Genomic DNA, 27,755 nt, shown 5'->3' on the forward strand with positions numbered 1-27,755 from the left:
CTTACATTTCAAATGTTAATCCATTTTCCACCCCAATCATTCCCCTCCCTCTCCTCCTGCTTCTATGAAGGTGCTCCAACTCCCACCCACCCACTCCCACATCAACACCCTGGAATTTTTCTTCACTGGAACAAGGACTTCTCCTCCTAATGATGACAGGCAGTGCCATCCTTTGCTACATAGGAGTCTTGGACCATGGGACCCTCTATGTGTGCTTTTGCATTGGTGGTTTAGTCCCTGGGAGCTCTGGTGGGGGTGGGGTCTGTTTGGTTGATGTTGTTCTTCCTATGGGATTGCAAAAACCTTCAACTCCTTTGATCCTTTCTCTGACTCCTCCATTGACTCAGTACAATGGTTAGCTTCAGGCATCCTCCTCTGTGTCAGTAAGGCTCTGGCAGAGCCTCTCAGGAGACATGCACTTCAGGCTCCTGTCAGCAAGCACTTTTTGGCATCAGCAATAGTGACTGGGTTTGGTGTCTGCATATGGGATGGATCCCCAGGGCTGCAGACTCTGGGTGACCTTCCTTCAATCCCTGCTCCACTCTTTGTCCCTATATTTCCTTCCATTAGTATTTTGTTCTCCCTTCTAAGCAGCACTGAAGCATCCACATTTCAGTCTTCCTTCTTCTTAGATGACCTTAATTTTTAATCCAATTCTTAGTATCTGTGTGACCTGGGACAAGCTACTGAACAAAGTGCCCGCTGCTCCTGGGCCTCTTCATCCCCCAGTGAACTCCATGGTCACAGCACCACATCCCTAGTGCCTAGGAAACAGAAGCCTCTGATAACCACTGCCAACCAAATGCCATCAAGGACATCCTCCAGCTTGGTGGCTGTGAGAACTAAGTGAATAGTTTAAAACCACCTGTAGGACCATGGCATTTACTACTATCTACTCCAGCCTCCCAGGGAAGGACAATATTGCTTCTCCAGCAGAACCTGCTAATTTCAGAAAAAAGGGGTCCTCTGAGAATATAGAGAATTAGATGTGGCCCCCCTAACCACCATATATATATATATACATATATATATATACATACATACATATATATACATATATATATGTGTGTGTGTGTGTGTTTGTAAATTCTCTAGCTTCAAGTCTTACATTGAATTTCATTATAATTCTATACCCATTATCACAAAGAACCACCTCCTGTTTAACTTTCCTTATTCCCAACATTTTTTGGTAATAGGAGCACTGGGAATTAAAGGAGTACATCTTTATTTGAGGCAGTGCTCTACCACTGAGCTTTATCTGGAAACCCCTTTGACTATTGTGAGATTAAGGTGTCACAAAGTTCCACAAACTGCCCTTGCCATCTTCCATCCTCTGACCTCTGACCCCCAAGTAGCTGAGGTCACAGACCTGTGGCACCAGGCTCAGCTTCCTTCCTCATTTCCACTGACCTTCTGTGCTTGCATCATTAGATATAAAGTCTGTACCAACTACTCTTCTTCTCGAACCACACTTCAGCCTACTTACACACTATACTTTAACACTTGGAAGACTAAGTCAGGAGCATCAGAGTTCAAAGCCAGCCTGTTCTGAAGAGTTTGGGACCAAACCTCAACTCTCTGGAATTTGTAAAAGTACAATTAATCATATGAAACCGAAGAATTACTTTGGCAACCCCCATAGAAAAGGTACATTAACTGTTCGTTCCTGTCATCTGATCTGAAACTAAAAATGTCAGGATCAGAAAACAAAACTCTGGTAACGTGAGTTCTTCTGTAGCCTTAGTCTCCTCTTGCGAACTAACAAGGCAGAACTTCCCTCATGTCCTGTCCGAAAGTGCTCAGTAACACAGAGCTGGGAAAGAAGTAAAGACCATAGACAAATCCAGCAATAGCGACTCCTGAAACCTGAAGCACTCGCTGAACGCCTTTGGTGATGCTAGATTAGTCACTTTATTCTCCGTGATGAATCCAAGGACAGAAGTAAACTGTGGCCTGGAATGCTGGGGATTGGACACTGATAGCGGGCAGTGGCGGGAGCTAGGAGGCGCCTCCCTCCACAGTCAGCTTGTCCGCACGACTCCACCCTAGCCTGAGCTCCCATGGTATGCGCAGCATCCGGTCCCCGTTTCCCGCGCGGACTGCTGCGCCGGACAGACCGCGGCCAGGAACCGGGCTTGGCGGGACTGGGCTCAGCGAAGGCCGAGCGGCATCGGGTCGCAAGTGGCACCTCCTGTCCAAGTGTCTGGCTTGCTGCTTCTCTGGCTACCAGAGTCAGGCTCGCTTCTGCTACCAGTGACTGCCACTGTGTCCTCGACCGGTCGCTGCCCCTTTCACCACTGTGCGGTCCCTTCTGCCGCTACAGCCGCTTCCAGAGGGACAAAAGTTACAGACTGGCAGATAGCACAAGCTGCCACGTGCCTGGTTGGTAATTATTATGTGCAACACGTTCACATAAAATAAATCTTAAAAACAAAAGTATATATTTGAAAATAACAAGAAGGGGGCCTGGGCGACCTCCTCTCTTACTCTCATAAGGACGCATTTCTAACACAGTGACAAAATGCCTGAGAATTCAACTTGCAGTCAACTTTTCCACCCCACATACCCTTCACCACCATTGCACACTGTCCTCAGCACGCCCCTGTTCCTTTCCTTTCTCTCCCTTAGATGTGGAAGAAAATATAAGAGGGTTACCTACCCAGTACAGCCAGAGGGCTGCAGCTCCCAAGACTCCTGTGCCAGCCATAATGGCTGCAGTCTCCCAAAGCCTAGGACTGGAAAAGGACCAAAGAATTCTCAGCCTGAAGGGAGAAATGTCCTAAGGGCAGAAAGAAAAATCAAGTTAGGAAAGCATCCATTAATCACGGAGAAGGAAGTTCTTAAAGCCAAGGCAGAGTACTGGGAAAGAAGGAGCAGGTGTCTGCTCTACCACAGGGGACATTGGAGAGCACCATGATCACTCAGTATCCTATCTATTGCATAGACCTCACCACAAAGTCTTTCATACAGCAGTTTGCAATTGAAAACTAAACAGATGGCTTTTAAGATAGACGAGGAGGTACGTGGTACCCTGAAAGATTGACCTTAAAGGATCACCCATCTTACTAAGAGTGCCCAAGGTATAGGAAGGGAGGGTCCTGCAATGCGGTTCAGATCTCCAGGACAAGAAAAGGCAAGGGTATGAGAGCTGAGCCCTGCTACTAAGGGTGATTGCAGAAAAGAAATGCTGGTCTCCACTAGGAAAATTTCACTTGAGAACTTGGCTGGATGGGACTTTGACCTGTCTCCTCCCCAAACTGTCCTTTCCTGGCTTTCCCACCAATATAGCCCCCAGGTCTGCTTACCAAGAAGAAGATGCTCTGCTCCATGGAGAACACTAGATCTTCTAACGTGCCCTAGACCAGCTCTTGAAAACAGGTTCTGTCCAAGACAGTCGCTCCCGCGTGCTTCTCTGTGGTGAGCCCGCGAGTTCTGTAGCCTCAGGTCGCTGGGAAGGCGGGGCGGAGTTTGACTCACCCCTCAAGCCGCAGAGGCAGGATCCTGGGACTCCTGGGCGGGCCTCCGGTTCTCCGCCCTCTCCCTCTGCGATCCCTGCACTTCCCTCCCGCCCGTGGCTGCCCGGTCGCCCAAGCCGGGCCCCAGGTGGACGGCTTCTTCCTGAGCGAGCTGTGCTGGCTCATCTGCTGCCTTCTTCGTCCCAGCCGCACCGCCGCCAAGCTGGCCTTCTTGCTCAGTAACACAGAGCAGGGAAAGAAGTAAAGACCATAGACAAATCCAGCAATAGCGACTCCAAACTGAAGCAGTCTCTGAATGTCTATGAGGATGGTAGATTGGTCACAGTATGCTTCGAGACAAATTCGAGGACAGAAGTGAACTGTGGCACTTTTTTATCGATATTTATGATGATTTCTTAGGTGCTTTCTCTGGGGAGCTGGGGTCTGGGCAATGACAGCAGGCAGCACCGTGAGCGAGAAGCGCCCCTCTGCACAGACAGTCCAGGCTGCTGCCAGAACTCCACGCCAGCTTGAGCTCAGAGCCCTCCGTTTACGGGCCACGGCCAGCCGAGCAAGGGGGTCGCAAGCGCGCGGGGCCGGCCCCGCACCCGCACCCGCCAAGGACCGCGGGCGCGTGGAGCGAGCCCGGTCCCCGCCAGGCGAGCGCGGCCGGGCCCCGCCGCGGCCAGGCCAGCACAGGGGGCGCACGGCACTCCCGGCGGGCCCCGACCGGGCCAGCGGAGCGCTGAAAGCGCGGGCACTCGGGGCCGGCCCCACCGGGGTCAGGCGAGCGCGGGGAGCTCGGCGCTCGCGGAATCGGGCCCCTCCCCGTCCGGGCAAGCGCGGGATCGTTCCCGGCCCGGCGGAGCGAGCGCGGGATCAGGCCCCGCCCCGGCGGGTCGAGCGGGGACCGGGCCCCGCCCCAGCCGGGAAGCGCGGGTTTTCCCGGCACACCGGGCGGACCCCACCCCTGCCAGGCGAGCGCGGGGGTCGCGAGGCTCCCAGGGCGGAAGGTCCAGACAAGTCGCGAGCAGGGCTGAAAGGCCTGGCGAGACCGGCAGCTGTGTGAGCTGGGCCCAGACCCTGGCCAAGGGGCTGACCGGGGGTGGGGCCCCCCGAGGTAGGTGGAGGATCGTGGCTCCGGCGGAGCGTTGCGTTCTCAGGCTTGCTGCTACTGCGGGGACCAGAATTAAGGTTTGCTTGCGACTCCGCGACTGCCACCGCGTCCCCCTCCCATCGCTGCCCCTGCCGCCACTAGGGCAGGCATTGCAACCTGACTGGGCCTTGCTCGGTGTGCTCTCCCTTACTGCTCCTACAGCCTCTTCCAGAAGGACAACAGTTACAGCCTGACATCGCAAATGCCGCCTCGCACCTGTTTGTTAATTATCACATGCAACACGTTCACATGAAATAAATCTTAAAAAACAAAACTATATATTGGAATATAACAAGAAGCAGGGCCTCAGCGATATCCCTTACTCTTGTAAGGACTCATTTCTAAGACAGTGACAAAACGCCTGAGAATTCATCTTGAGGACAACTTTTCCACCCCACCTAGCCTTCACCACCATTACACACTGTGCTCTGCACGCCCCTGTCCCTTTCCTTGTCTCCCTTAGATGTGGAAGACAAACTAAGAGGGCTACCTATCCAGCACAGCCAAAGGCCTGCAGCTCCCAACACTCCTGTGCCAACCACACTGACTGCAGTCTCCCAAAGCCTAGGACTGGAAGAGGACCAAAGAATTCTCAGCCTGAAGGGAGAAATATCCTAAGGGCAGAAAGAAATATCAAGAGTTAGGAAAGCATCCCTTGCTTTGCAGAGAAGTTCTTAAAGCCAAGGCAGAGTACAGGGAAGGAAGGAGCAGGTGTCTGCCTTACCAGAGGGACAGTGGAGGTCACCGTGATCACTCAGTATCATATCCATTCATAGACCTCCCCACAAGGACTTTCACACAGCACTTTGCAATTGAAAACTGAACACCGGTTTTTAAAATAGACAGGAGGTATGTGGTACCCTGCATGATTGCCCTTAGAGGACCACCCACGTTGTTATGGGTGTCCATGGAGTCTACTGTATAGGAAGTGAGGGTCCTGCAAGGAAATTCAGATCTCCAGGAAAAGAAAAGGCAAGGGTATGAGAGCTGAGCCCTGCAATGAAGGGTGATTGCAGAAAAGAAATGCTGACCTCCACTAGGAAACATTCTTTTGAGAACTTGGCTGGATGGGATTTTGAGCTGTCTCCTCCCCAAACTGTCTCCTCCTGGCTTTCTCACGAATATAGACCCCAGGTCTGCTTACCAAGAAGAAGATGCTCTGCTCCATGGTGAACTCTAGATCTTCTAAGGTGCTCTAGACCATCTCTTGAAAACAGGTTCCGTCGGCCACCTTCGCTGCCACATGCTTCTCTGTGAGGAACCCGAGTTAAATACCTCACCTAGCCGCGAAGGAGGGGCAGCATTTTGACTCACCCCTCTGGGCCAGTGGAGGAAGTCGGACTCCTTGGCCGGCCTTTGGTTCACCGAGCTCTCCCTCTGGGCTCCCTGCACTTCCCTCCCGCCCACGGACGTCCCTTTCCCTGAGCAGGGCCCCAGAATAAATGGCTTCTTCCTGGGCAAGCTGTGCTGGCTCTTCTGCTGCCCTTCTAGTCCGAGCCCGCACTACCTCACTGCCGCCAATGTGACCTTGTCGCCGAACCCACCTACACAGTTCTGGCTCCGGAGGAGCGCTCGCCCGCGCCCGCTGCGGCCCCCGCGTCCGCCCAGGCGGCGCACCACGCTCTGGCCGACGAAGGTGCGGGCCCCGGTGTGTGCAGCCTGCACATCAAGGATCGCGCCAACTGGCAGTACTCGCAGCGCGAACTGGACGCAGTAGAGGTCTTCTTCTCGCGCATGGTCCCTGACAGCCGGCTAGGCTGAATATTTCTGCGCTGGGCGCCCTCCCGCCCTACATGCTGCTCTTCTCACTCCGCTACACCTTGGACTTGGGCCAGATGTGTAGCTTCTACATCCGCATGGGCTCGCGCATCAACTGCAACATCTTCTCTTATGACTATTTGGACTATGGTATGAACTCCAGGCAGGCGCTGTTCACTCGGTATGGCCTGAGTCCTGAGAACATTATCCTCTATGGACAGAGCATTGGCACCCCCATTAGAATATGTGACTTGGTGTGGGACAATCACAGTGACTGCTGAAAAATGAGCATAGAAATATTCAAGAGCTCATTGGTTGGTCACCAGATTTCCCACAAAGCTCTTTAATCTCTTCTGCTTCTACCTTTAACTTTGTGGTTTGTGATTCTAAGATAGAAAGTGGTCAAGGCTCAGGAGCTACTGCAAACTTTCCCTTACTCACTGAGTTGTGTGTGCTAGGCATAGATTTCCTGGTGCTGAGTTGGGCAGGCATGCCACCATTACCCAAGACATGCCGATATGTGTGGGCAAGAATGACCCTCACCTCCAATCATGAGAATGCACTTAACCCTAGATCATCTTAGAATGGCTTCAACAACAGTCATTTTTACTGTTATTGACTAATTAAATCTTATCGTAAAGGCAGTTGTCCTTGGTAAACATAGATCTTGGTCTCCAGTGACTGAATGAAAACCCCTACAGCTCTAGAGGAAAACATATATGGAGCTTGGAAGATAAGGTTAGTGGCTTAGTTTAGAAAGCACTTGTCACCAATGCTATCCCTGAGACCAACACAGTGAAAGGAGAGAACCAGGTTCTGCAAGTTTCCCTTGAACCTTCTCATTTGTGCTGCAGTGACAAGATGGCTGGGAACACATGCAAAAGGACAGACTGACTGACTGACTGACAGACACGCACACACACTCAGACACACACAAAGGCACACGTGCATGCATGTACACGTGCATGCATGTAGGCACACATGCCCATGCACATACAGTAATGTAATAAAATTTAAACGCCACAGTTAAGGGTCGTATTATACGAAGGGAAAGAAGAATGGGAAGGAGGAAGGAGATGAAGAAATAAGATTTTCCTGTAGGTCTCTTCTCAATTCCAGATTAAGAAAGATGGTGGGAGAGGGCGACATGCCAGTGCTCTGTCCAGCATCACAGGGTCTGGACAAGTCTGCTGTTGGGGTCTGGGATGGGGTATCCCTAGCAGGCTCTTCCACACCTCCCTAGTCTCATGCCCACCCCCACCCTAGGTGAAGTCCTTCTGCACTGACACTGATGACAAGTTGGCTGTGGGAAAGTAAAGACCATAGACTAATCCAGCAATAGCGACTCCAAACTGAAGCATTCGCTGAATGCCTATGGTGATGCTAGATTAGTCACTTTATTCTTCGTGACAAATCCAAGGACAGAAGCAACCTGTGGCCCTTCTTTATTTGTTAGGCGCTTTCCCCTGAGAGCTGGGGACTGGGCATTGCTTGCAGGCAGAGGGGGAGGGAAGTCGCGCCTCACTCCACAGTCACCTGGGCGGCAGCCAACAAGCCACCCCAGCCTGCCCCCAAGAGCAGTAGCGACAGCCCGCCGCGCGCGGTCGGAAGCGCGGACTGGGCGACAGAGCGGGATCCACCGCAGCGCATGCGGGTCAGCAGGGCCAGACCTGAGGAGCTCGGCCTGGGCGGCTGCGCGGGACGGGCCTCACTGCTGGACCCTCCGCATCGTTTGACCGGCCGCAGCTCGGGACGGCAGGGCAGGCGGGTCCGTAGAGCCGGACAGCACAAGAGCCGGATGGACCGCTGCAACGCACCGGCCGCAGCCCGGGCCAGGCGGCAGCGCGAAGAAGGTGGCGCCTCCTGTCTAAGAGTCTGGCTTGCTGCTTCTGTGGGGACCACAGTCCTGCTTCCTTCTGCCTCCTGGACCGCCACTGCGTCCCCCTCCCATCTCTGCCCCTGCCACCAACGCGATGAGCTTTGTAACCTGACTGAACCTTGCCAAGTGCGCAGTCTTTCCAGAGGGACAACAGTTCCAGCCTGGCACATCGCATATGCAGCCGCGTGCCAGGTTGTTAACTGTTACATGTAACACGTCCACGCAAAATAAATCTTTTTAAAAAACCATATATATTTGAAAATAACAAGAAGGGGGACCTGGGCGGCCTATCTTACTCTAGTAAGGACTCATTACTAAGACAGTGACAAAATGCCTGAAAATTCATCTTGAGGTCAACTTATCCACTCAACAGACCCTTCACCACCATTACACACTTCCCTCAGCACGCCCTCTCCCTTTCCTTGTCTCCCTTAGATGTGGAAGACAAGCTAAGAGGGCTACCTACCCAGTACAGCCAGAGGACTGTAGCTCCCAACACGCCTGTGCCAGCCACAATGGCTGCAGTCTCCCAAAGCCTAGGACTGGAAGAGGACCAAAGAATTCTCAGCCTGAAGGGAGAAATATCCTAAGGGCAGAAAAAAAAAATCAAGAGTTAGGAAAGCATCCCTTGCTTCACAGAGAAGGAAGTTCTTAAAGCCAAGGCAGAGTACAGGGAAGGAAGGAAGGAGCAGGTGTCTGCCTTACCAGAGGGACAGTGGAGGTCACCGTGATCACTCAGTATCATGCCCATTGCATAGACCTCCCAACAAAGAGTTTCATGCAGCACTTTGCAATTGAAAACTAAAGCCTGCTTTTTAAAATAGACAGGAGGTATGTGGTACCCTGCCTGATTGGCCTCGGAGGACCACACACGTTACTAAGGGTGCCCATGGTGTCTTCTATATAGGAAGTGAGGGTCCGACAAGGAGGTTCAGATCTCCGGGAATGAAAAGGCCAGGGTATTAGAGCTCAGCCCTTTAATTCAAGGGAGATTGCAGAAAAGAAATGCTGACCTCCACTAGGAAAAATTCACTTGAGAACTTGGCTTTGTGGGACTCTGACCTGTCTCCTCCCCAAACTGTCTTGTCCTGGCTTTCCCACCTGATATAGACCCCAGGTCTGCTTACCAGGAAGAAGAGGGCTCTGGTTCATGGTGAACACTAGATCCTTCCAACCTGCTCTAGAAGAACTCTAGAAAACAGGTCCCGGGGATCCCTGCAGATCACTTGTGCTGCACCAAGTGCTATCTGTGACTGACTGTTTAGTGACTGATGTGACTCCAGAAGGCTTGATTTGTCACTCTCATTAGAACATGTGAGATGGTGTAGGCTAATCACAGTGGCTGCTGAAAAGTGTGCATGGAAATATTCAAGAGCTCATCGGTTGGTCACCAGGTCTCCCACAAAGCTATTTAATCTCTTCTGCTTCTTAGTCTAATTTGAGGTTTGTGGTTTTAAGATAGAAAGTGGTCAAGGCTCAGGAGCGTCTGCAAACTTTCCCTTGCTCAGGGGTTGAGTTAGGAGTGGGATTCTTGGTTCTGAGTTGGGCAGACATACCACCATTCTGAAGAGCATGACAATTTAGGTGGACAAGAATGACCCTCACTCCAATCATGAGAACTCACATAACCCTAGATCACCTTACAATGGCTTCAACCAACAGTCATTTTTACTGTGAATGTCTAATTAAACCTTATGGTAAAGGCAGGTGTCCTGGTAAACATAGATCTTGGTCTCCAGTGACTGAATGAAAACTCCTACAGCTCTAGAGGAAAACATATATGGAGCTGGAAGATAAGTTTAGTGGCTTAGTTTAGAAAGCACTTGTCACCAATGCTATCCCTGAGACCAACACAGTGAAAGGAGAGAACCAGGTTCTGCAAGTTTCCCTGGGACCTCCTCATCTGTGATGCAGTCAGAAGACAGATAGGAAAACATGCAAAAAGAAAGACAGACAGACAGACAGACACGCACACACACTCACACACACAAATGCACATATGCATGCATGTACACACACAAGCCCATGCACTTACACTAATGTAATAAAATTTAAACACCAGAGTTTGGGGTCATATTATAGGAAGGGAAAGAAAAATTGGAAGGAAGAAGAAGAGGAAGAAATAAGATTTTCCTGTAGATCTCATCTCAATTCCAGAAAAGGAGGGTGTGGGGAGAGGGTGACATGCCAGTGCTCTGTCCAGCATCACAGGGTTCTGGAAATAGTCTGCTATTGTGATTTAGGATCTAGTAGTCCTTGCAGGCTCTTCCACATCTACCTAGTTTCACACCCCACCCCCAAACTGTGTGAACTCCTTCTGCACTGGCACTTATGACCCCATATTATGGCATTATAATGGGGGTTGTTATCACCCCCATCAGTTAGTGAGAGCTTGAAAACAGAGCCATCATTGATGTTTGCATTGGTTATAAAGTCTGCACAGACCCCCAGGATTCAAACCTGCCCTGCATCTCAAGATCTGCCTAATGGATGACTGCACTGGCCCCTAACCAGAATAGTGCCTGTGAGTGCAAGGGGGTGGGGGGAGGGAAATGGCCTCTGCATAGAAGAGTGGGAGTGGCTACTGGGGAAGCCACACCCCTGTGTTTCTGACCACACCATCTGACACTTTTCCACCTGGGATCCCAGTCATGCACAGTACTTGCACAGTACTCCCCTTCAGGCCGATGCATACCCTTGGGGTCCCAGGAGGAGGTCTGGGACTCACCAGTAACACTCCACAGGAGCACACTAGCTGTAGTATTTCCTCACTGGCCAGTCCTGGAGGAGCCCTGGTTCAGGGAAGGATAGGGGGACAATGTCCATTTGGTGAGCTTCAACAGGGACAAAGAGATTAGGAACCCAGGGCTTCCTGGATATGGCAGGAGGGCCAGACTACTGAGAGTTAGAGATAAAGAGAGCCCAGGGCTCAGAGCAGAATTTCCTACTGGGAGAAGACCCTACCTGTCTACTGAAACCAGCCCTTTGTAGTCAGCAGCTCAGCAGCAGGGAATGGCTGCTTCTGGCTCAGCAGGGACCAGAGCATTACAGTCTGTCCTGAGTTTTTCTTTCCACCCTGGCCACCCAGCTCTGTTCCTTCATGCATCCTTCATTTTCATGAGTTCACTTTGTAAAGGCATCTTTCCCTGGACATTTCCTTCTCTGGTGTTTCCAGAAACATTTGGTCCCTGCAGACTCCTCTCCTGTCCCGACCTCAAGGGAACTTCTATGCATGTCCAGGGCTCCCAGGAGCTGCACTGCAGGCTGCAGATGGGAGGCGGCTTCAGTCCCAGCCATGTCAGGATCTGCTTCTGGATCTGGTTCCGCAGCACTCGCTCCTCCACCTGATCTAGCAGCTCATAGATGGACTAGATGCTTCTCATAGATGGAGTAGACACTGCTCATATATGGAGTAGATTCTGCTCATAGATGGACTAGATGTTGGGGTGGACCGACTCAAAGTGCTGGATCTGAAACCAGATGACAGCGGAATTGGTCAGCCTGCACTTGGCAGTGGGTCTTCTTCTATTTCTCTTTTAATTTGTCAAAGAGATGGTGGCTTCATTTACAAAGCGTTCACGGGCTTGTTCCTTCCACATATCAATTTGTATTAACCTTGATGTAATTTTTTCCTATTAGCTGTCTCTTCATGATTCCCACAGTTGTACAGTTATTGCCCCCTCACTTGTTCCCCATCCTGACCATCCATTGGGTTTCCTGGTGGCCCTGAGGATGAGGGCTCTTCTTAGGTACAGGAGCTGCTTCCTCTTCTGCATACTAGGATCTGTCACCCAGAAAAAGGTGCAGTGTTCCTCACCCCCTGACTGTTGATCTCTGACGGGAAGCCACACACATAAAATAATAAAAAAAAATACAGAGGGCCATCCAGGGAGGCACGGCCACCACACCTGAGGACCTGGGTTTGATCCCAGATATCCACAGAAAGGAAGAAGCTGGTCTCTTGTTCTGAGGCTGTCACCAGCCCTTGGTGGGATGCACTCACACACACTCACTCCCCACCACAAAGTAATCTCACACACAAACACTCAAACGAAAACAACAGAAACGAAACGCACCAGGTTGTGCTCTAAATGTCCTTTTAGGACACTTATGGGATAAAGAGTGGTGGGACCACATCCCCATCAGCCCTCACCTGCCCACCCACCCCACCCCATCCTATATGCTAATGTTCAGGAGTAGTGTGGGCACAGAAAGGAGTCTGGCTATAGCTGAGTGAAAAGGGGGAAGGAGTCCTCAGAAGGATGGCTTGAGGCAAGACACTATCCTCAGGAATGAGCCCACAGCCTCTCCACCCCAGGCCAACCTGACAACAGTCTGGCCTGTTAGCCATACCCTCCCTGCCCTTCAGTTCTCTTGACTGTTGATTGACTATTGGTAAGGAGGACTTAGGACTGAGTAGAGGAAGATCTGCAGGCCCAGAGAGACTTCCCCAACTGTAGCCTACATGTGTTTCCTTCCCACATTCAGCAGTTTTCTTCAACTGCTTATTCTGTCTGTGTGAGTTCCAAATTGAACCCTGTCCGGGACCCCTTGAGTGAGACTCACTGAGGCAGCAATAGATGCAATTGCAAGGGGAACTTAAATCCAACAAGTTAGGGTTGACTCCCTTGGGCGGAGGGTGGGGGGTAGGACCCTGAGCAGACTCTAATGGAGTTATACACCTTTCAAACAATTGGAGCACACTGGTAACTAGGCAGGGAACTTAGGCAGGCTACTAATGGTGGGCACAGCAGCTGGTAGTCAGTCAGTTAAACATTCTGAACAAGAGGGGGTGCAGGGTGGGGGACAGTTGGGGTCAAGTGGAGTTTCATTGTCACTGGGTGGTTGAGATGCACAGGTAGCTTATTTTAACAGTTACTCAGGAAACTAACCACTTATGCAAGGGTGAGGTCTCTGTCCCTGTAGATGTGAGGTGGAACTTTCCCACTGGCCTCAGATTGTCCCCGATTCTGTGGAGATTTCTCTGCTGCTCAACATCTTGAAGCTAAAACTGTGCGATTTTTTGTTTTGGAAATTCCTTGAAAGTTTTTTGATGGTGCACACACAGCACAGGGGCAGCAGGACAGTGGTTTCTCTAGTGAGGGGATGTGACTTCTCCATGCTGATTTAAGTCACCTCCTATGTATCTGGAACCAGGTCAGAAAGAAGGTTTAAAAGAGGGGTAACCTCATCCCCTCCCCTCTATGTTGATCATCAGAACCTCTCGCTAATGTATCTGTTAAGCACCTGCACACCCCAGGGCAAGGCTCACATCAGAGACTGGGTTTGTGTCCACAAGAGAAACCCTGCATCCCTTGGAGGGGCTCAAACAAAACCACCCACCTCCAGCTTTTGGTCCACCTATTATGTTCTGACAGTAGTGACCACAGAGAGAGTGTCCCTGGCTAGGAGGTGCGACCACACCCTGCTCACCCATCACCCATCAATCCCACCCATCTATACTAACAGGCAAGTGTAGTGTGGGGCATGTAAGTCAGTCTAGTGAGGGGAACTGAGAAATGCCCGATCCCTGCTTAAACTCCAGCACCCCACACGTGTTACAGATGATGATCCTGATTCATTGCAGTTAGTTCTTTGTGCTGGGATCCCAGGCACCTGGGCAGCACAAAGCTTCAGGAGTTCATCTGCTTTGGAAGATTTCCAGGCTACTGGGAGCAGCTCTGGGAGCTTGGTAAATACAGGGGAGAAAGGAGATCACCAGGAGTGAGAGAGGATTAGAAACAGGACCCTAACTTGTGTGCTTATGAGAGGAAGGCAGGAACACAAAGTATAGAAAGTAGAGAGTGGGAGAGTCAGACTAGGAAAGAAACAGAAGTTTTGGGCATGACTCAACCAATGTTCTAACAGTCATTAAGCTCACCTCCACTGTGCCCCTCCACTCTGCTCCACTCCACTCTGCTCCCCTCCATGATGCACTCCTCCACTGTGCATCCCTCTACTCCTCTCTGAGCCACTCTGCCCCCTCCACTCTGCTCCCTCCACTCTGCTCCCCTCCACTATCCACCCCTCCACTATGCACCCCTCTACTCTTCTCTGAGCCACTCTGCCCCCTCCACTCTGCTCCCTCCACTCTGCTCCCCTCAACCCTGTTCCCCTGCACTCTCCTCCCCTCCACTGTGCTCCCAGACACTCTGCTTCCCTCCATCTGTGTCCTATTCTCTCCCCTCCAGTCCTTCTCTTTGCCTCCCTTCTATTTCCTCTTACTTCCAACTACACACACACACACACACACACACACACACACATACACACACACACACACACACACACACACACACACACACAAACAGGCAAACAGAATTGCCAGCACATTCAGATATTTTAAGAATTTATTCTGTATTTTCAGGACATGGTGCAGAGGAGAAGGACCATGTACTGATAAAAATGAGTGAACCCTAGCCAGGCACCCTGGCACACATGTTTAATCCTGGCACTCAGGATGCACAGGCAGATGCCTGTAAATTTGAGTTCTAGGATAGCCAGGGTGAAAATCCCTGTTTTGAGACCCAGACCCTCATCCCTTAAATGGAAACTTTCCTGCATCTCATTTCCCAGTATATGAAGGCCATCTGATCTACCCATGGCCCATGGAATGACACTGAGGCCCATGATCCCTGGGGATGCTTGCCACACCACTGCTTGATCACCCCTGACAGAGTTTTGCATTCAGCCCAGCAGTCATCTGCACCCTCTGATGGTTTTGTCCAGAGCTGCTGGGGAATCTGTGGGGATCATTTAGTCTCTGTGTTCATCAGGAGGGCTGCTGTGCCCTTGGATTGGATCCTCTTCTGGCAGCCTCAGTGGTTCCAGCTCACGGGATGATCCTGGTTTTCCAATTCTCCCCTGAAAATCAGGAAGAAATTTCAATATTGTAAACCATGAACATTTCCTGTTTCTAACACAGTTATCCTATTAACCTAGGATGTTTTATGGTAATTGAGGGATTTTTCTACAAAGCTGTGAATAGAAAAATAAAGATTAGAGATGGATGGAGGTGTTGCCTGGAGCCATGAGAGAGTGAACAGGCTCACCAGGAAAGCAGGGGGAGGTAACAAAGAGGCTGACAGTGAAACATGTTCAGCCAAGGACAAAGAGTCTAGCCAAACGGAAAGGCAGAAATTGACCTTCAGAAAATCTAACAGGATTGAAGAAATTATTTACTCAGGTCAATGTTAAATGTAGACTGTGCTGGTCAGAATTGATCTCCCACTTGACAGTATCCAGAGTAGCCTAGGGAAGTAGCCTGCGGGCACACCTGGAGGAATTACCAAGAGTGAGTTGCCCAGGCTGGAGAGATGGCTGAGAGCACTGTCTGCTCTTCCAGAGGTCTTGATTTCAATTTCCAGCACCCACCTGGTGACTCACTAGCATCTGTAATGGGATCCTATGCCCTATTTTGGTGTGCAAGAAGACAGTATACTCATATACATAAAATAAATATATGCATATGTGGATTGCTCTCTATATGCTGATGATGTCAGGTAAAACAGAAGGCTAGAGCCTGAGATTGGGCAGTGGAAAAGGAAGGCAGGCTGACAGTTTTAGAGATGGGACAGAGAGACAGAGAAGACACAGGGCTGAGAGAAGATGGGGAAGAAGGATCCACTTGACTTGAAGTAGCCACAGGTGGCTATGAATATTACAGAAGAAGAATAGAATAATATAGCACATTTGCCCCATCCAGGAGTACACCTGGTGTTTATGTCAAGTGAGTTTTGAGTTCTTTGAGTGGGCATTTTGGGGGTTGAATAATTACTGATATAAATCTGACTGATAAATTGGAAGCCTCTAGAGTTTTGAATTTGCTGGGTTTCTGCTGATTCGTGACAGCTACCCACAGTGGGCACATGGCTGGGACCATAAAAGCCATTCAGAGGCAGGCAAATGGGACTGAGAAAAACCATGGTTTGTAGATCTAATGAAGAGGGGGGACTGCACTTTAGCCAGCATTAGTTTGGATTGGTTCTTTTTTTTTTTAATTTTTTTTACCTTAACTTTTTATCGAATTCTTAGTATCTGTGTGACCTGGGACAAGCTACTGAACAAAGTGCCCGCTGCTCATGGGCCTCTAATCCCACAGTGAAGTCCAGGGTCACAGCACCACATCCCTAGTGCCTAGCACACAGAACCATCTGATAACCACTGCCAACCAAATGCCAGCCAGGACATCCTCCAGCTTGGTGGCTGTGAGAACTAAGTGGATAGTTTAAAAACACCTGTAGGACCATGGCATTTACTACTATCTACTCCAGCCTCCCAGGGAAGGACAATACTGCTTCTCAAGGACAGCAAGCTAATGTCTGAGTAAAAGGACCCATTGTGGATGCACCATTAAATTCGACCCAAGCTTAGTGGGGGTCTTGTCTGCCATGCTAGCTCTTGGGAAGCCACAGCAAGAACACCACAAATGCCAGGCCAACAGTTAAGTTGCAGGCCATGCTATAGGATTAGACCTGGTCCCCAAAACAACTGTTACATGTATGTAAATTTTCTAGCTTCAAGTCTTATATTGAATTTTGTTGTAATTCTATACCCATTATCACAAAGAACCACCTCCTGTTCAACTTTCCTCATTCCCAACATTTTTTGGTAGTATGAGCACTAGGAATTAAAGGAGTCCTTCTTTACATGAGGCAGAGCAAACCACGGATCTATATCTGGAAACCCCTTTGACTATTGTGAGATTAAGGTGTCACAAAGTTCCACAAACTGCCCTTGGCATCTTCCACCCTCTGACCTCTGACCCCCAAGTAGCTGAGGTCACAGACTGTGGCACCAGGGTCAGCTTCCTTCCTCAGTTCTACTGACCTTCTATGTTGTGTCATCAGATATAAACTCTGTACCAACTACTCTTCATCTGGAACCCCACTTCAGCCTACTCACACACCTATACTTTTAACACTTGGAAGACTAAGACAGGAGAATCAGAGTTCAATGTCAGCCTGTTCTGTTGACTTTGAGACCGTAACTGAACTACAAGAACCTATTTGGCATTTCTAAAAGTACAATTAAAGAAATGAAACCAAACAGGTGCTTCGACAACCCTCGTGGAAAAGGTACATTATCCTGTCATCCGCTCTGAAACTAAAAATGTCAAGATAGTAAACAAAACCCTGATACTGTGAGATCTTCTGTAGTCTTAGCCTCCTCTTGCGAACTAAAAAGGCTGAACTTCTCTCATGTCCTGTCTGAAACTGCTCAGTAACACAGAGCCGGGAAAGAAGTAAAGACCATAGACTAATCCAGCAATAGCGACTCCAAACTGAAGCAGTCTCTGAATGTCTATGATGATGGTAGATTAGTCACAGTATACCTCGAGACAAATTCGAGGACAGAAGTGAACTGTGGCACTTTTTTATCGATATTTATGACGATTTCTTAGGTGCTTACTCTGGGGAGCTGGGGTCTGGACAGGGAGTGAGAAGCTCCTCTCTGGACAGATAATCCTGGCTGCTGCCAAGACTCCACCCCAGCCTGAGCTCCAAAGCCACCGCGGGCGTCCAGGCGGGTGTGGGGGTGGGGGGAAGATGGGTGTCGGGCCCCACCCAGCCCTGCCAGGCGAGCACGGGGTGGGGGGGGGAGCAATGGGAGCGGGGGGGGGGGGAGTCGGGCCCCACCGGGTCGGTCCAGGCGAGCACGCGGTCCTGGGGGGGGGCCCGCAGGGACCGGCCAGGAGAGCGGGGGGGGGGGGGGTGGAGCGGGCCCAGACGGGCCGGTCCAGGCCTGCGCGGGTGGGGTAGCGCGAGGGGAGCATTCCCGCTCAGCCGGGCCAGGCGAGCGCGGGGACTTGAGAGGGGCATCGGGCCCCGCAGTGACCGGCCAGGCGAGCACGTGGGGGCAGGCCCCGCCCAGCCCCGCCAGGAGAGCTCCCGGGCTTGGGGGGCGGGGGCGGGCCCCGCCGGGGAGGCGCAGGCTAGGGAGGGCGGAAGGGGCGCCGGCCCGGCTTGGCCCGGCCAGGCGAGCGCGGGGCAGGGGGTCGGGCACCGCAGGGACCGGCCAGGATAGCCTGGGAGGGGGTCCGGGGGGTGTGGGTGGAGCGGGCCTCGCCCGGCCGGTCCTGGCCAGTGCGGGTTAGGGAGCGCAGGAGAAGCGGGCGCCGCCAGGGGCTGGCCAGGCGAGCGCGGGAGGGGTGGGGGGGCCCGCCCGGCCCGTCCGGCCTGGCAAGCGCCGGTCCGCAGGATGAGTCCGGTTGGGAGCAGGCCTGTAAGGCAGGGCGAGGCCCTCAGCGACCTGAGCTGGTTGGAGACCCCAGCCAGGGGGCTGGGCGGGGGTGGGGGTGCCGGGAGTAGGGGGAGGAGCGTGGCGCAGGTGGAGCATCCCTTTAGAGAGTCTGGCTTGCTGCTACTTCAAGGACCAGAATAAGGTTTGCTTCTGCCTCCGCGACCGCCACCGCGCCCCCGTCCCGTCTCTGCCCCTGCTGCCACTAGGGCAGGCATTGCAACCTGACTGCGCCTTGCTCTCTGCGCTGTCCCTTGCTGCTCCTGCAGCCTCTTCCAGAAGGACAACAGTTACAGCCTGACATCGCAAATGCCACCTCGCACCTGTTTGTTAATTATTACATGCAACACGTTCACATGAAATAAATCTTAAATATATATATATATATATATTTGAATATAAAAAGAAGCGGGGCCTCGTCGGCCTCTCTTACCCTTGTAAGGATTCATTTCTAAGACAGCGACAAAATACCTGCGAATTCACCTTGAGGTCAACTTTTCCACCCACCCTAGCCTTCACCACCATTACACACTGTCCTCAGCACGCCCCTCTCTTTTTCCTTTTCTCCCTTAGATGCGGAAGACAAGGTAAGAGGGCTACATACCCAGCGCAGCCAAAGACCTGCAGCTCCCAACACTCCTGTGCCAACCACAATGGCTGCAGTCTCCCAAAGCCTAGGACTGGAAGAGGACCAAAGAATTCTCAGCCTGAAGGGAGAAATATCCTAAGGGCAGAAAGAAAAATCAAGAGTTAGGAAAGCATCCCTTGCTTCACAGAGAAGGAAGTTATTAAAGCCAAGGCAGAGTACAGGGAAGGAAGGAAGGAGCAGGCGTCTGCTTTACCAGAGGGACAGTGGAGGCCACCATGATCACTCAATATCATATCCATTGCATAGACCTCCCCACAAGGACTTTCATAGGGCACTTTGCAATTGAAATCTGAAGAGTTAAAATAGACATGAGGTATGAGGGACCCTTCATGATTGGCCTCAGAGGACCACCCACGTTACTATGGGTGTCCATGGTGTCTTCTGTATAGGAAGTGAGGGTCCTGCAAGGAGCCTCAGGTCTCCAGGACAAGAAAAGGCAAGGGTATGAGAGCTGAGACCTGCAATGAAGGGTGATTGCAGAAAAGAAATGCTGACCTCCACTAGGAAACATTCACTTGAGAACTTAGCTGCGTGGGACTTTGATCTGTCTCCTCGCCAAACTCTCTTGTCGTGGCTTTCCCACCTGATATAGACCCCAGGTCTGCTTACCATGAAGAAAAGGCTCTGCTCCCTGGTGAAAACTAGATCTTCCAACCTGCTCTAGAACAGCTCTTGAAAACGGGTTCCGTCCACGACCGTCGCTGTTCTGTGCTTCTCTGCGTGGCGCCTGAGTTAAGTAGCCTCAAGGCCTGGTGGCAGTTTGTCCCGCCCACTTCAGCCTCACAGAGCCGCTTGGGGATTCCCCTTTGGAGTGCGCTCCATGCACTTCCTGCCAGTCGGTTGCCAGAGCCAAGGGTGAGATTCCTTTGTGAAGCTATGGTAGTGTAACCGGAAAAGGGTGAGAAATCCTCCATTCACTCCTGCTAACTCACAAGTCTTCTTCCACACATGAAAAATTATTTCCTGGAACCATCACTAACAGCTTCATCAACTGTTACCATTTAAATACAACTTTGATTTTTTTTTTGCTTAGGAAATATAATTTATTGTACAGTATTTACATTTATTGTATATAACAAGCATAACAACCTTTACAACCTCTTTTCTTCGAGGTTTTACTGTAGCACTTATAACACACCCCGGGGCAGCAAAAAATTCTGTACAGCACACACCCAACAGCCGGTTTTGTGATCTCTGCAGGGCGAGGGAGAAAGCTGAAAACAGATCAGAACAGTGTGGGAGGAAGTCCACGGCCAAGGAGCAGCCACCAAGAACTGGGGATCTTCCATGTCAAAGCAGAGGCGGTGGGGCTACTTGGTTTGGTTATCTGAAGCCATTCATTAAGGTACTCCACAAGGCTGACTGCATCTGGGATATTGTCCCCTTCTGAAACAAATTTCAGCAGAACTGCCATTTGGATTTCTTTACAATAGCTTTCCTCATAGAGTGTTTTTGTGATTCCACCTCCGGGAATGCGAATGCAGAACTCAGAATCACTCATCTCGGGGATGCACCGACTCTCTTCCATTTCTAGCCAGTTTAGGCTCTTTATTTTATTTGGAACACTCTTTTGCAAACACGGTGTAAGAGGAGTCCGGAAGGGAGTACGGCGGAGTTGTACATCGGTATGGTGATATGAATGGCTGCTGGAGATGATCCTGGCACAGCCACTAGTTCTCGCCCAGGCCAAGAGTTTTTCACTGAATGACTTGGATTTATATTTAATGAAGATGGACCTGAGCTGAAGCACCACGAGCTTCGTTGACAGTAAGGGATACACTTCAGTATCTATACTGAGTTTTCTTCTTCAGTTGCATAGGGATTGTTCCCAACCATTGGCACCAGGCAGTCAGTATAGAAATACCCAATCTTAGACATGTTCAGTGTAGAAATAATCAGATCTGTTGCAAGCTGGCCAACATTTCCAACGGATACTGCTGGCATCAGGAGTGTAAAGTTCGTTTGGTCGGGGACAGACTCCTCGAAGGGAATGAACATGACTGCAGTGGGCATAAGAGAAGCTGGAGCACTGTCCCGGACAGCTCGGATACCTTCTTGGGATAGAAGGCGGAAGTCCACAACTTTGATATTCTTAAAGAACAGGAAACTGGGGTATATTTTTAAGTGTAAATTTATTTCTAGCCAAGAGTTTTAAATAAATCTTTTTGTTAATTTATTTATTTAATGTCTATGAGTACACTGTCGATGTCTTCAGACACACCAGAGGAGGGCATCAAGGGCATCGGATCTCATTACAGATGGTTGTGAGCCACCTGTGGTTGCTGGGATTTAAACTCAGGACCTATGGAAGAGCAGTCAGTGCTCTTAACCACTGAGCCATCTCTCCAGCCTTAGCCAGAGTTTTAATATTTTGATTTTCTTCTCTACTAGAGCCTGGCCAGCTGTCCTTCTGTAAAGTCCTCCTGGTCGGCTTTCTTAAAGCCCTGTACACATTTGCAAGTACATTGTGCACAGATTTCTTTTGTCAGGCTATAACAACAGACTGCAAGTTCCTTGTTTGTATTGTAAATGATTGAACACATTTTGTTAATATGTTTTTATTCCTGTGTTTTGCTATTAAAATTTTTATGATGTTTCCAAGTAAAAATTCCAAGTTTCTGCTTTGAAGAATTTAGGTAACTAAATTACCCAAAGCTGATCTCTTAGCTGAGGAGGTATTCGGGTTTTGACACTGAGCTGTGCCAGGTGAACATCAGAAAGGAAATGGTGAAATCACTACACCGCTTGTATTGGTTTTGGGGTTACGTTTGGGGTCCTTTGGTCTTATTTTAGTTTTCTTTTTTCAAATTTAAAAGCCTCAAATGTACTGTAAGCGTCACATCCTTGTACAACTGGATTGCCTTGGTTAACAGTTTGTGTGCTGTTGCCTGGATGTGGCATGGCGGTTGGTAATGGAATAAAGGAAGCATGGATAAGAAAAGAGAAAGAAGGGGTTGGGGATTTAGCTCAGTGGTAGAGCGCTTGCCTAAGAAGCGCAAGGCCCTGGGTTCGGTGCCCAGCTCCAAAAAAAAAAAAAGAAAGAAAGAAAGAAAGAAAGAAAGAAAGAAAGAAAGAAAGAGAAAAAAAAGAAAAAAGAAAGAAAGGAAGAAAAAAGAAAGAAAGAAGGGGAGGAAGAAAAAGAGAGGAAGTAAAAAGAAAGGAAGGGAGGGGCTGGAGAGATGGCTCAGCGGTTAAGAGCACCCGACTGCTCTTCCAGAGGTCATGAGTTCAATTCCCAGCAACCACATGGTGGCTCACAACCATCTGTAAAGAGATCTGATGCCCCCTTCTGGTGTATCTGGAGACAGCTACTGTGTACTTATATATAATAAATAAAATAAATCTTAAAAAAAAAAGAAAGGAAGGGAGGAAGGAAGGAAGGAAGGAAGGAGGGAAGAAGGAAGAAAACAGATCCCAGGATCCTGAGAGCTTCTCTGGGAACTTGGTAAATACCTGGGAGAAAGGGAATCACCTGGAGAGAGAGAACTGAGGAAATCAGGATGCTAACTTGTGTCCCTTTGAGAGGAAGGCAGGAGGTCAAAAGATAGAAAGTAGAGAGTGGGAGGGTCAGACTAGGACAGGAACCAAAGGTATGGAGATGACTCACCCACTCTCCTACAGGTCACTCTGCTCCCCTCCACTCTGCTCCCCTCCACTCTGCTCCCCTCCACTCTGCTCCCCTCCACTCTCCTTCACTCTTCTCTTCCCCACTCTGCTCCCCTCCACTCTACTGCCCTCCACTCTGCCCCCTCTACTCTCCAACCCTCCACTCTGTTCCTAGCCACTCTGCTTCCCTCCTCTCTGTGTCCTACTCTCTGACCTCCAGTCTTTCTCTTCGTGTCCCTTCTATTTCTTCTTATTGTCCAACTACTCCCCTCCCACAGACAAACAGAACTGCCAGCACATTCAGACATCTTAAGAATTTATTCGGTATTCAGGACAAGGAGTAGAGGACAATGACCATGTCTATAATAAAAATGAGGGTTCCCTAGCAAGGCATCTTGGCACACACACATTTAATACTGGCACTCAGGATGCACAGGCAGGTGCCTCTGAATTTGAAGCCAACCTGATCCACACAGGGCATCCAGGAGAGCCAGGGAGAAAAACCCTGTTTTGAGAAACACTGCACCCTCACTCCTCAAAAGGAAACTTTCCTGCATCTGATTTCCCAGTATATGAAGGCCATGTGATCTACCCATAGCCCATGGACTGACACTGAGGCCCATGATCCCTGAGGATGCTTGTCCCACCACTGCTTGGTCGCCCCTGACAGAGTTTTGCATTCAGCCCAGCAGTCATCTGCAGCCTCTGATGGTTTTGTCCACAGCTGCTGGGGAACCTGTGGGGATCATTTAGTCTCTGTGTTCATCAGCAGGGCTGCTGTGCCCTTGGATTGGATCCTCTTCTTGCAGCCTCAGTAGTTCCAGCTCACGGGATGATCCTGGTTTCCAATTCTTCCCTGAAAATCAGGTAGAAATTTCAATATTGTAAACCATGAACATTTCCTGCAGAAGGACAGTATAAGATAGAATGATTTGCCCCATCCACAAGTGCAGCTTGTGCTTATATCAAGTGAGTTTTCAGTCCTTTGGGTGGACATTTTGGGGGTTGAGTAATTATTGACATAAATCTGACTGGTAAATTGGAAGCCTCTAGAGTTTTGAAATTGCTGGGTTTCTGCTGACTGGTGACAGCTACCCACATGGGGCACAAGGGTGGGAACATAAAAGCCATTCAGAGGCAGACAAATGGAACTATAAAAAAAAACACATGGTTTACAGATCCAATGAGGAGGGGAGACTGCATACTGGAGTGGAGCCAGCATTAGTTTGCAGTGTGCTTTTAAAATTTTTACCTTAATTTTTCATTGGATACTTTATGTACTTACATTTCAAATGTTAATCCATTTTCCACCCCAATCATTCCCCTCCCTCTCCTCCTGCATCTATGAAGGTGCTCCAACTCCCACCCACCCACTCCCACATCAACACCCTGGAATTTTTCTTCACTGGAACAAGGACTTCTCCTCCTAATGATGACAGGCAGTGCCATCCTTTGCTACATAGGAGTCTTGGACCATTGTACCCTCTATGTGTGCTTTTGCATTGGTGGTTTAGTCCCTGGGAGCTCTGGTGGGGGTGGGGTCTGTTTGGTTGATGTTGTTCTTCCTATGGGATTGCAAAAACCTTCAACTCCTTTGATCCTTTCTCTGACTCCTCCATTGGCTTCACCCTGCTCAGTACAATGGTTAGCTTCAGGCATCCTCCTCTGTGTCAGTAAGGCTCTGGCAAAGCCTCTCAGGAGACATGCACTTCAGGCTCCTGTCAGCAAGCACTTTTTGGCATCAGCAATAGTGACTGGGTTTGGTGTCTGCATATGGGATGGATCCCCAGGGCTGCAGACTCTGGGTGACCTTCCTTCAATCCCTGCTCCACTCTTTGTCCCTATATTTCCTTCCATTAGTATTTTGTTCTCCCTTCTAAGCAGCACTGAAGCATCCACATTTCAGTCTTCCTTCTTCTTAGATGACCTTAATTTTTAATCCAATTCTTAGTATCTGTGTGACCTGGGACAAGCTACTGAACAAAGTGCCCGCTGCTCCTGGGCCTCTTCATCCCCCAGTGAACTACAGGGTCACAGCACCACATCCCTAGTGCCTAGCACACAGGAGCCTCCGATAACCACTGCCAACCAAATGCCATCAAGGACATCCTCCAGCTTGGTGGCTATGAGAACTAAGTGAATAGTTTAAAACCACCTGTAGGACCATGGCATTTACTACTATCTACTCCAGCCTCCCAGGGAAGGACAATATTGCTTCTCCAGCAGAACCTGCTAATTTCAGAAAAAAGGGGTCCTCTGAGAATATAGAGAATTAGATGTGGCCCCCCTAACCACCATATATATATATATATATACATATATATGTGTGTGTGTGTGTGTGTGTGTTTGTAAATTCTCTAGCTTCAAGTCTTACATTGAATTTCATTATAATTCTATACCCATTATCACAAAGAGCCACCTCCTGTTTAACTTTCCTTATTCCCAACATTTTTTGGTAATAGGAGCACTGGGAATTAAAGGAGTACATCTTTATTTGAGGCAGTGCTCTACCACTGAGCTTTATCTGGAAACCCCTTTGACTATTGTGAGATTAAGGTGTCACAAAGTTCCACAAACTGCCCTTGCCATCTTCCATCCTCTGACCTCTGACCCCCAAGTAGCTGAGGTCACAAACCTGTGGCACCAGGCTTAGCTTCCTTCCTCAGTTCTACTGACCTTCTATGCTTGTATCATTAGATATAAAGTCTGTACCAACTACTCTTCTTCTCGAACCACACTTCAGCCTACTTACACACTATACTGTAACACTTGGAAGACTAAGACAGGAGCATCAGAGTTCAAAGCCAGCCTGTTCTGAAGAGTTTGGGACCAAACCTCAACTACAAAAGCCTCTCTGGAATTTGTAAAAGTACAATTAATCATATGAAACCGAAGAATTACTTTGGCAACCCCCATAGAAAAGGTACATTAACTGTTCGTTCCTGTCATCCGATCTGAAACTAAAAATGTCAGGATCAGAAAACAAAACTCTGGTAACGTGAGTTCTTCTGTAGTCTTAGTCTCCTCTTGCGAACTAACAAGGCAGAACTTCCCTCATGTCCTGTCCGAAAGTGCTCAGTAACACAGAGCTGGGAAAGAAGTAAAGACCATAGACAAATCCAGCAATAGCGACTCCTGAAACCTGAAGCACTCGCTGAACGCCTATGGTGATGCTACATTAGTCACTTTATTCTCCCTGACAAATCCAAGGACAGAAGTAAACTGTGGCCTGGAATGCTGGGGATTGGACACTGATAGCGGGCAGAGGCGGGAGCTAGGACGCGCCTCCCTCCACAGTCAGCTGGTCCGCACGACTCCACCCTAGCCTGAGCTCTGATCGCAGGCACCACATCCGGTCCCCGTTTCCCGCGCGGACTGCTGCGCGGGCCAGACCGCGGCCAGGAACCGGGCTTGGCGGGACTGGGCTCAGCGAAGGCCGAGCGGCATCGGGTCGCAAGTGGCACCTCCTGTCCAAGTGTCTGGCTTGCTGCTTCTCTGGCTACCAGAGTCAGGCTCGCTTCTGCTACCAGTGACTGCCACTGTGTCCTCGACCGGTCGCTGCCCCTTTCACCACTGTGCGGTCCGTTCTGCCGCTACAGCCGCTTCCAGAGGGACAAAAGTTACAGACTGGCAGATAGCACAAGCTGCCACGTGCCTGGTTGGTAATTATTATGTGCAACGCGTTCACATAAAATAAATCTTAAAAACAAAAGTATATATTTGAAAATAACAAGAAGGGGGCCTGGGCGACCTCCTCTCTTACTCTCATAAGGACGCATTTCTAACACAGTGACAAAATGCCTGAGAATTCAACTTGCAGTCAACTTTTCCACCCCACATACCCTTCACCACCATTGCACACTGTCCTCAGCACGCCCCTGTTCCTTTCCTTTCTCTCCCTTAGATGTGGAAGAAAATATAAGAGGGTTACCTACCCAGTACAGCCAGAGGGCTGCAGCTCCCAAGACTCCTGTGCCAGCCATAATGGCTGCAGTCTCCCAAAGCCTAGGACTGGAAAAGGACCAAAGAATTCTCAGCCTGAAGGGAGAAATGTCCTAAGGGCAGAAAGAAAAATCAAGTTAGGAAAGCATCCATTAATCACGGAGAAGGAAGTTCTTAAAGCCAAGGCAGAGTACTGGGAAAGAAGGAGCAGGTGTCTGCTCTACCACAGGGGACATTGGAGAGCACCATGATCACTCAGTATCCTATCTATTGCATAGACCTCACCACAAAGTCTTTCATACAGCAGTTTGCAATTGAAAACTAAACAGATGGCTTTTAAGATAGACGAGGAGGTACGTGGTACCCTGAAAGATTGACCTTAAAGGATCACCCATCTTACTAAGAGTGCCCAAGGTATAGGAAGGGAGGGTCCTGCAATGCGGTTCAGATCTCCAGGACAAGAAAAGGCAAGGGTATGAGAGCTGAGCCCTGCTACTAAGGGTGATTGCAGAAAAGAAATGCTGGTCTCCACTAGGAAAATTTCACTTGAGAACTTGGCTGGATGGGACTTTGACCTGTCTCCTCCCCAAACTGTCCTTTCCTGGCTTTCCCACCAATATAGCCCCCAGGTCTGCTTACCAAGAAGAAGATGCTCTGCTCCATGGAGAACACTAGATCTTCTAACGTGCCCTAGACCAGCTCTTGAAAACAGGTTCTGTCCAAGACAGTCGCTCCCGCGTGCTTCTCTGTGGTGAGCCCGCGAGTTCTGTAGCCTCAGGTCGCTGGGAAGGCGGGGCGGAGTTTGACTCACCCCTCAAACCGCAGAGGCAGGATCCTGGGACTCCTGGGCGGGCCTCCGGTTCTCCGCCCTCTCCCTCTGCGATCCCTGCACTTCCCTCCCGCCCGTGGCTGCCCGGTCGCCCAAGCCGGGCCCCAGGTGGACGGCTTCTTCCTGAGCGAGCTGTGCTGGCTCATCTGCTGCCTTCTTCGTCCCAGCCGCACCGCCGCCAAGCTGGCCTTCTTGCTCAGTAACACAGAGCAGGGAAAGAAGTAAAGACCATAGACAAATCC

At 50.0% G+C, this 27,755-nt stretch overlaps 3 pseudogenes; all 3 read right to left on the bottom strand.

The window, feature by feature from the left end:
• On the bottom strand, positions 14,902–15,172 carry Nerg-ps1 (EST221625 related pseudogene 1; annotated as a pseudogene).
• Positions 16,941–17,036, bottom strand: Rcrg1-ps3 (Riken clone 5830469G19 related pseudogene 3; annotated as a pseudogene).
• On the bottom strand, positions 20,362–21,134 carry LOC147998440 (proteasome assembly chaperone 2 pseudogene; annotated as a pseudogene).
• Between the last annotated feature and the right edge of the window lie 6,621 nt (positions 21,135–27,755).

The sequence above is a fragment of the Rattus norvegicus genome, chromosome 20 (assembly GCF_021556685.1).
Source record: "Rattus norvegicus strain SHRSP/BbbUtx chromosome 20, alternate assembly SHRSP_T2T, whole genome shotgun sequence".
Classification (NCBI taxonomy): Eukaryota; Metazoa; Chordata; class Mammalia; order Rodentia; family Muridae; genus Rattus; species Rattus norvegicus.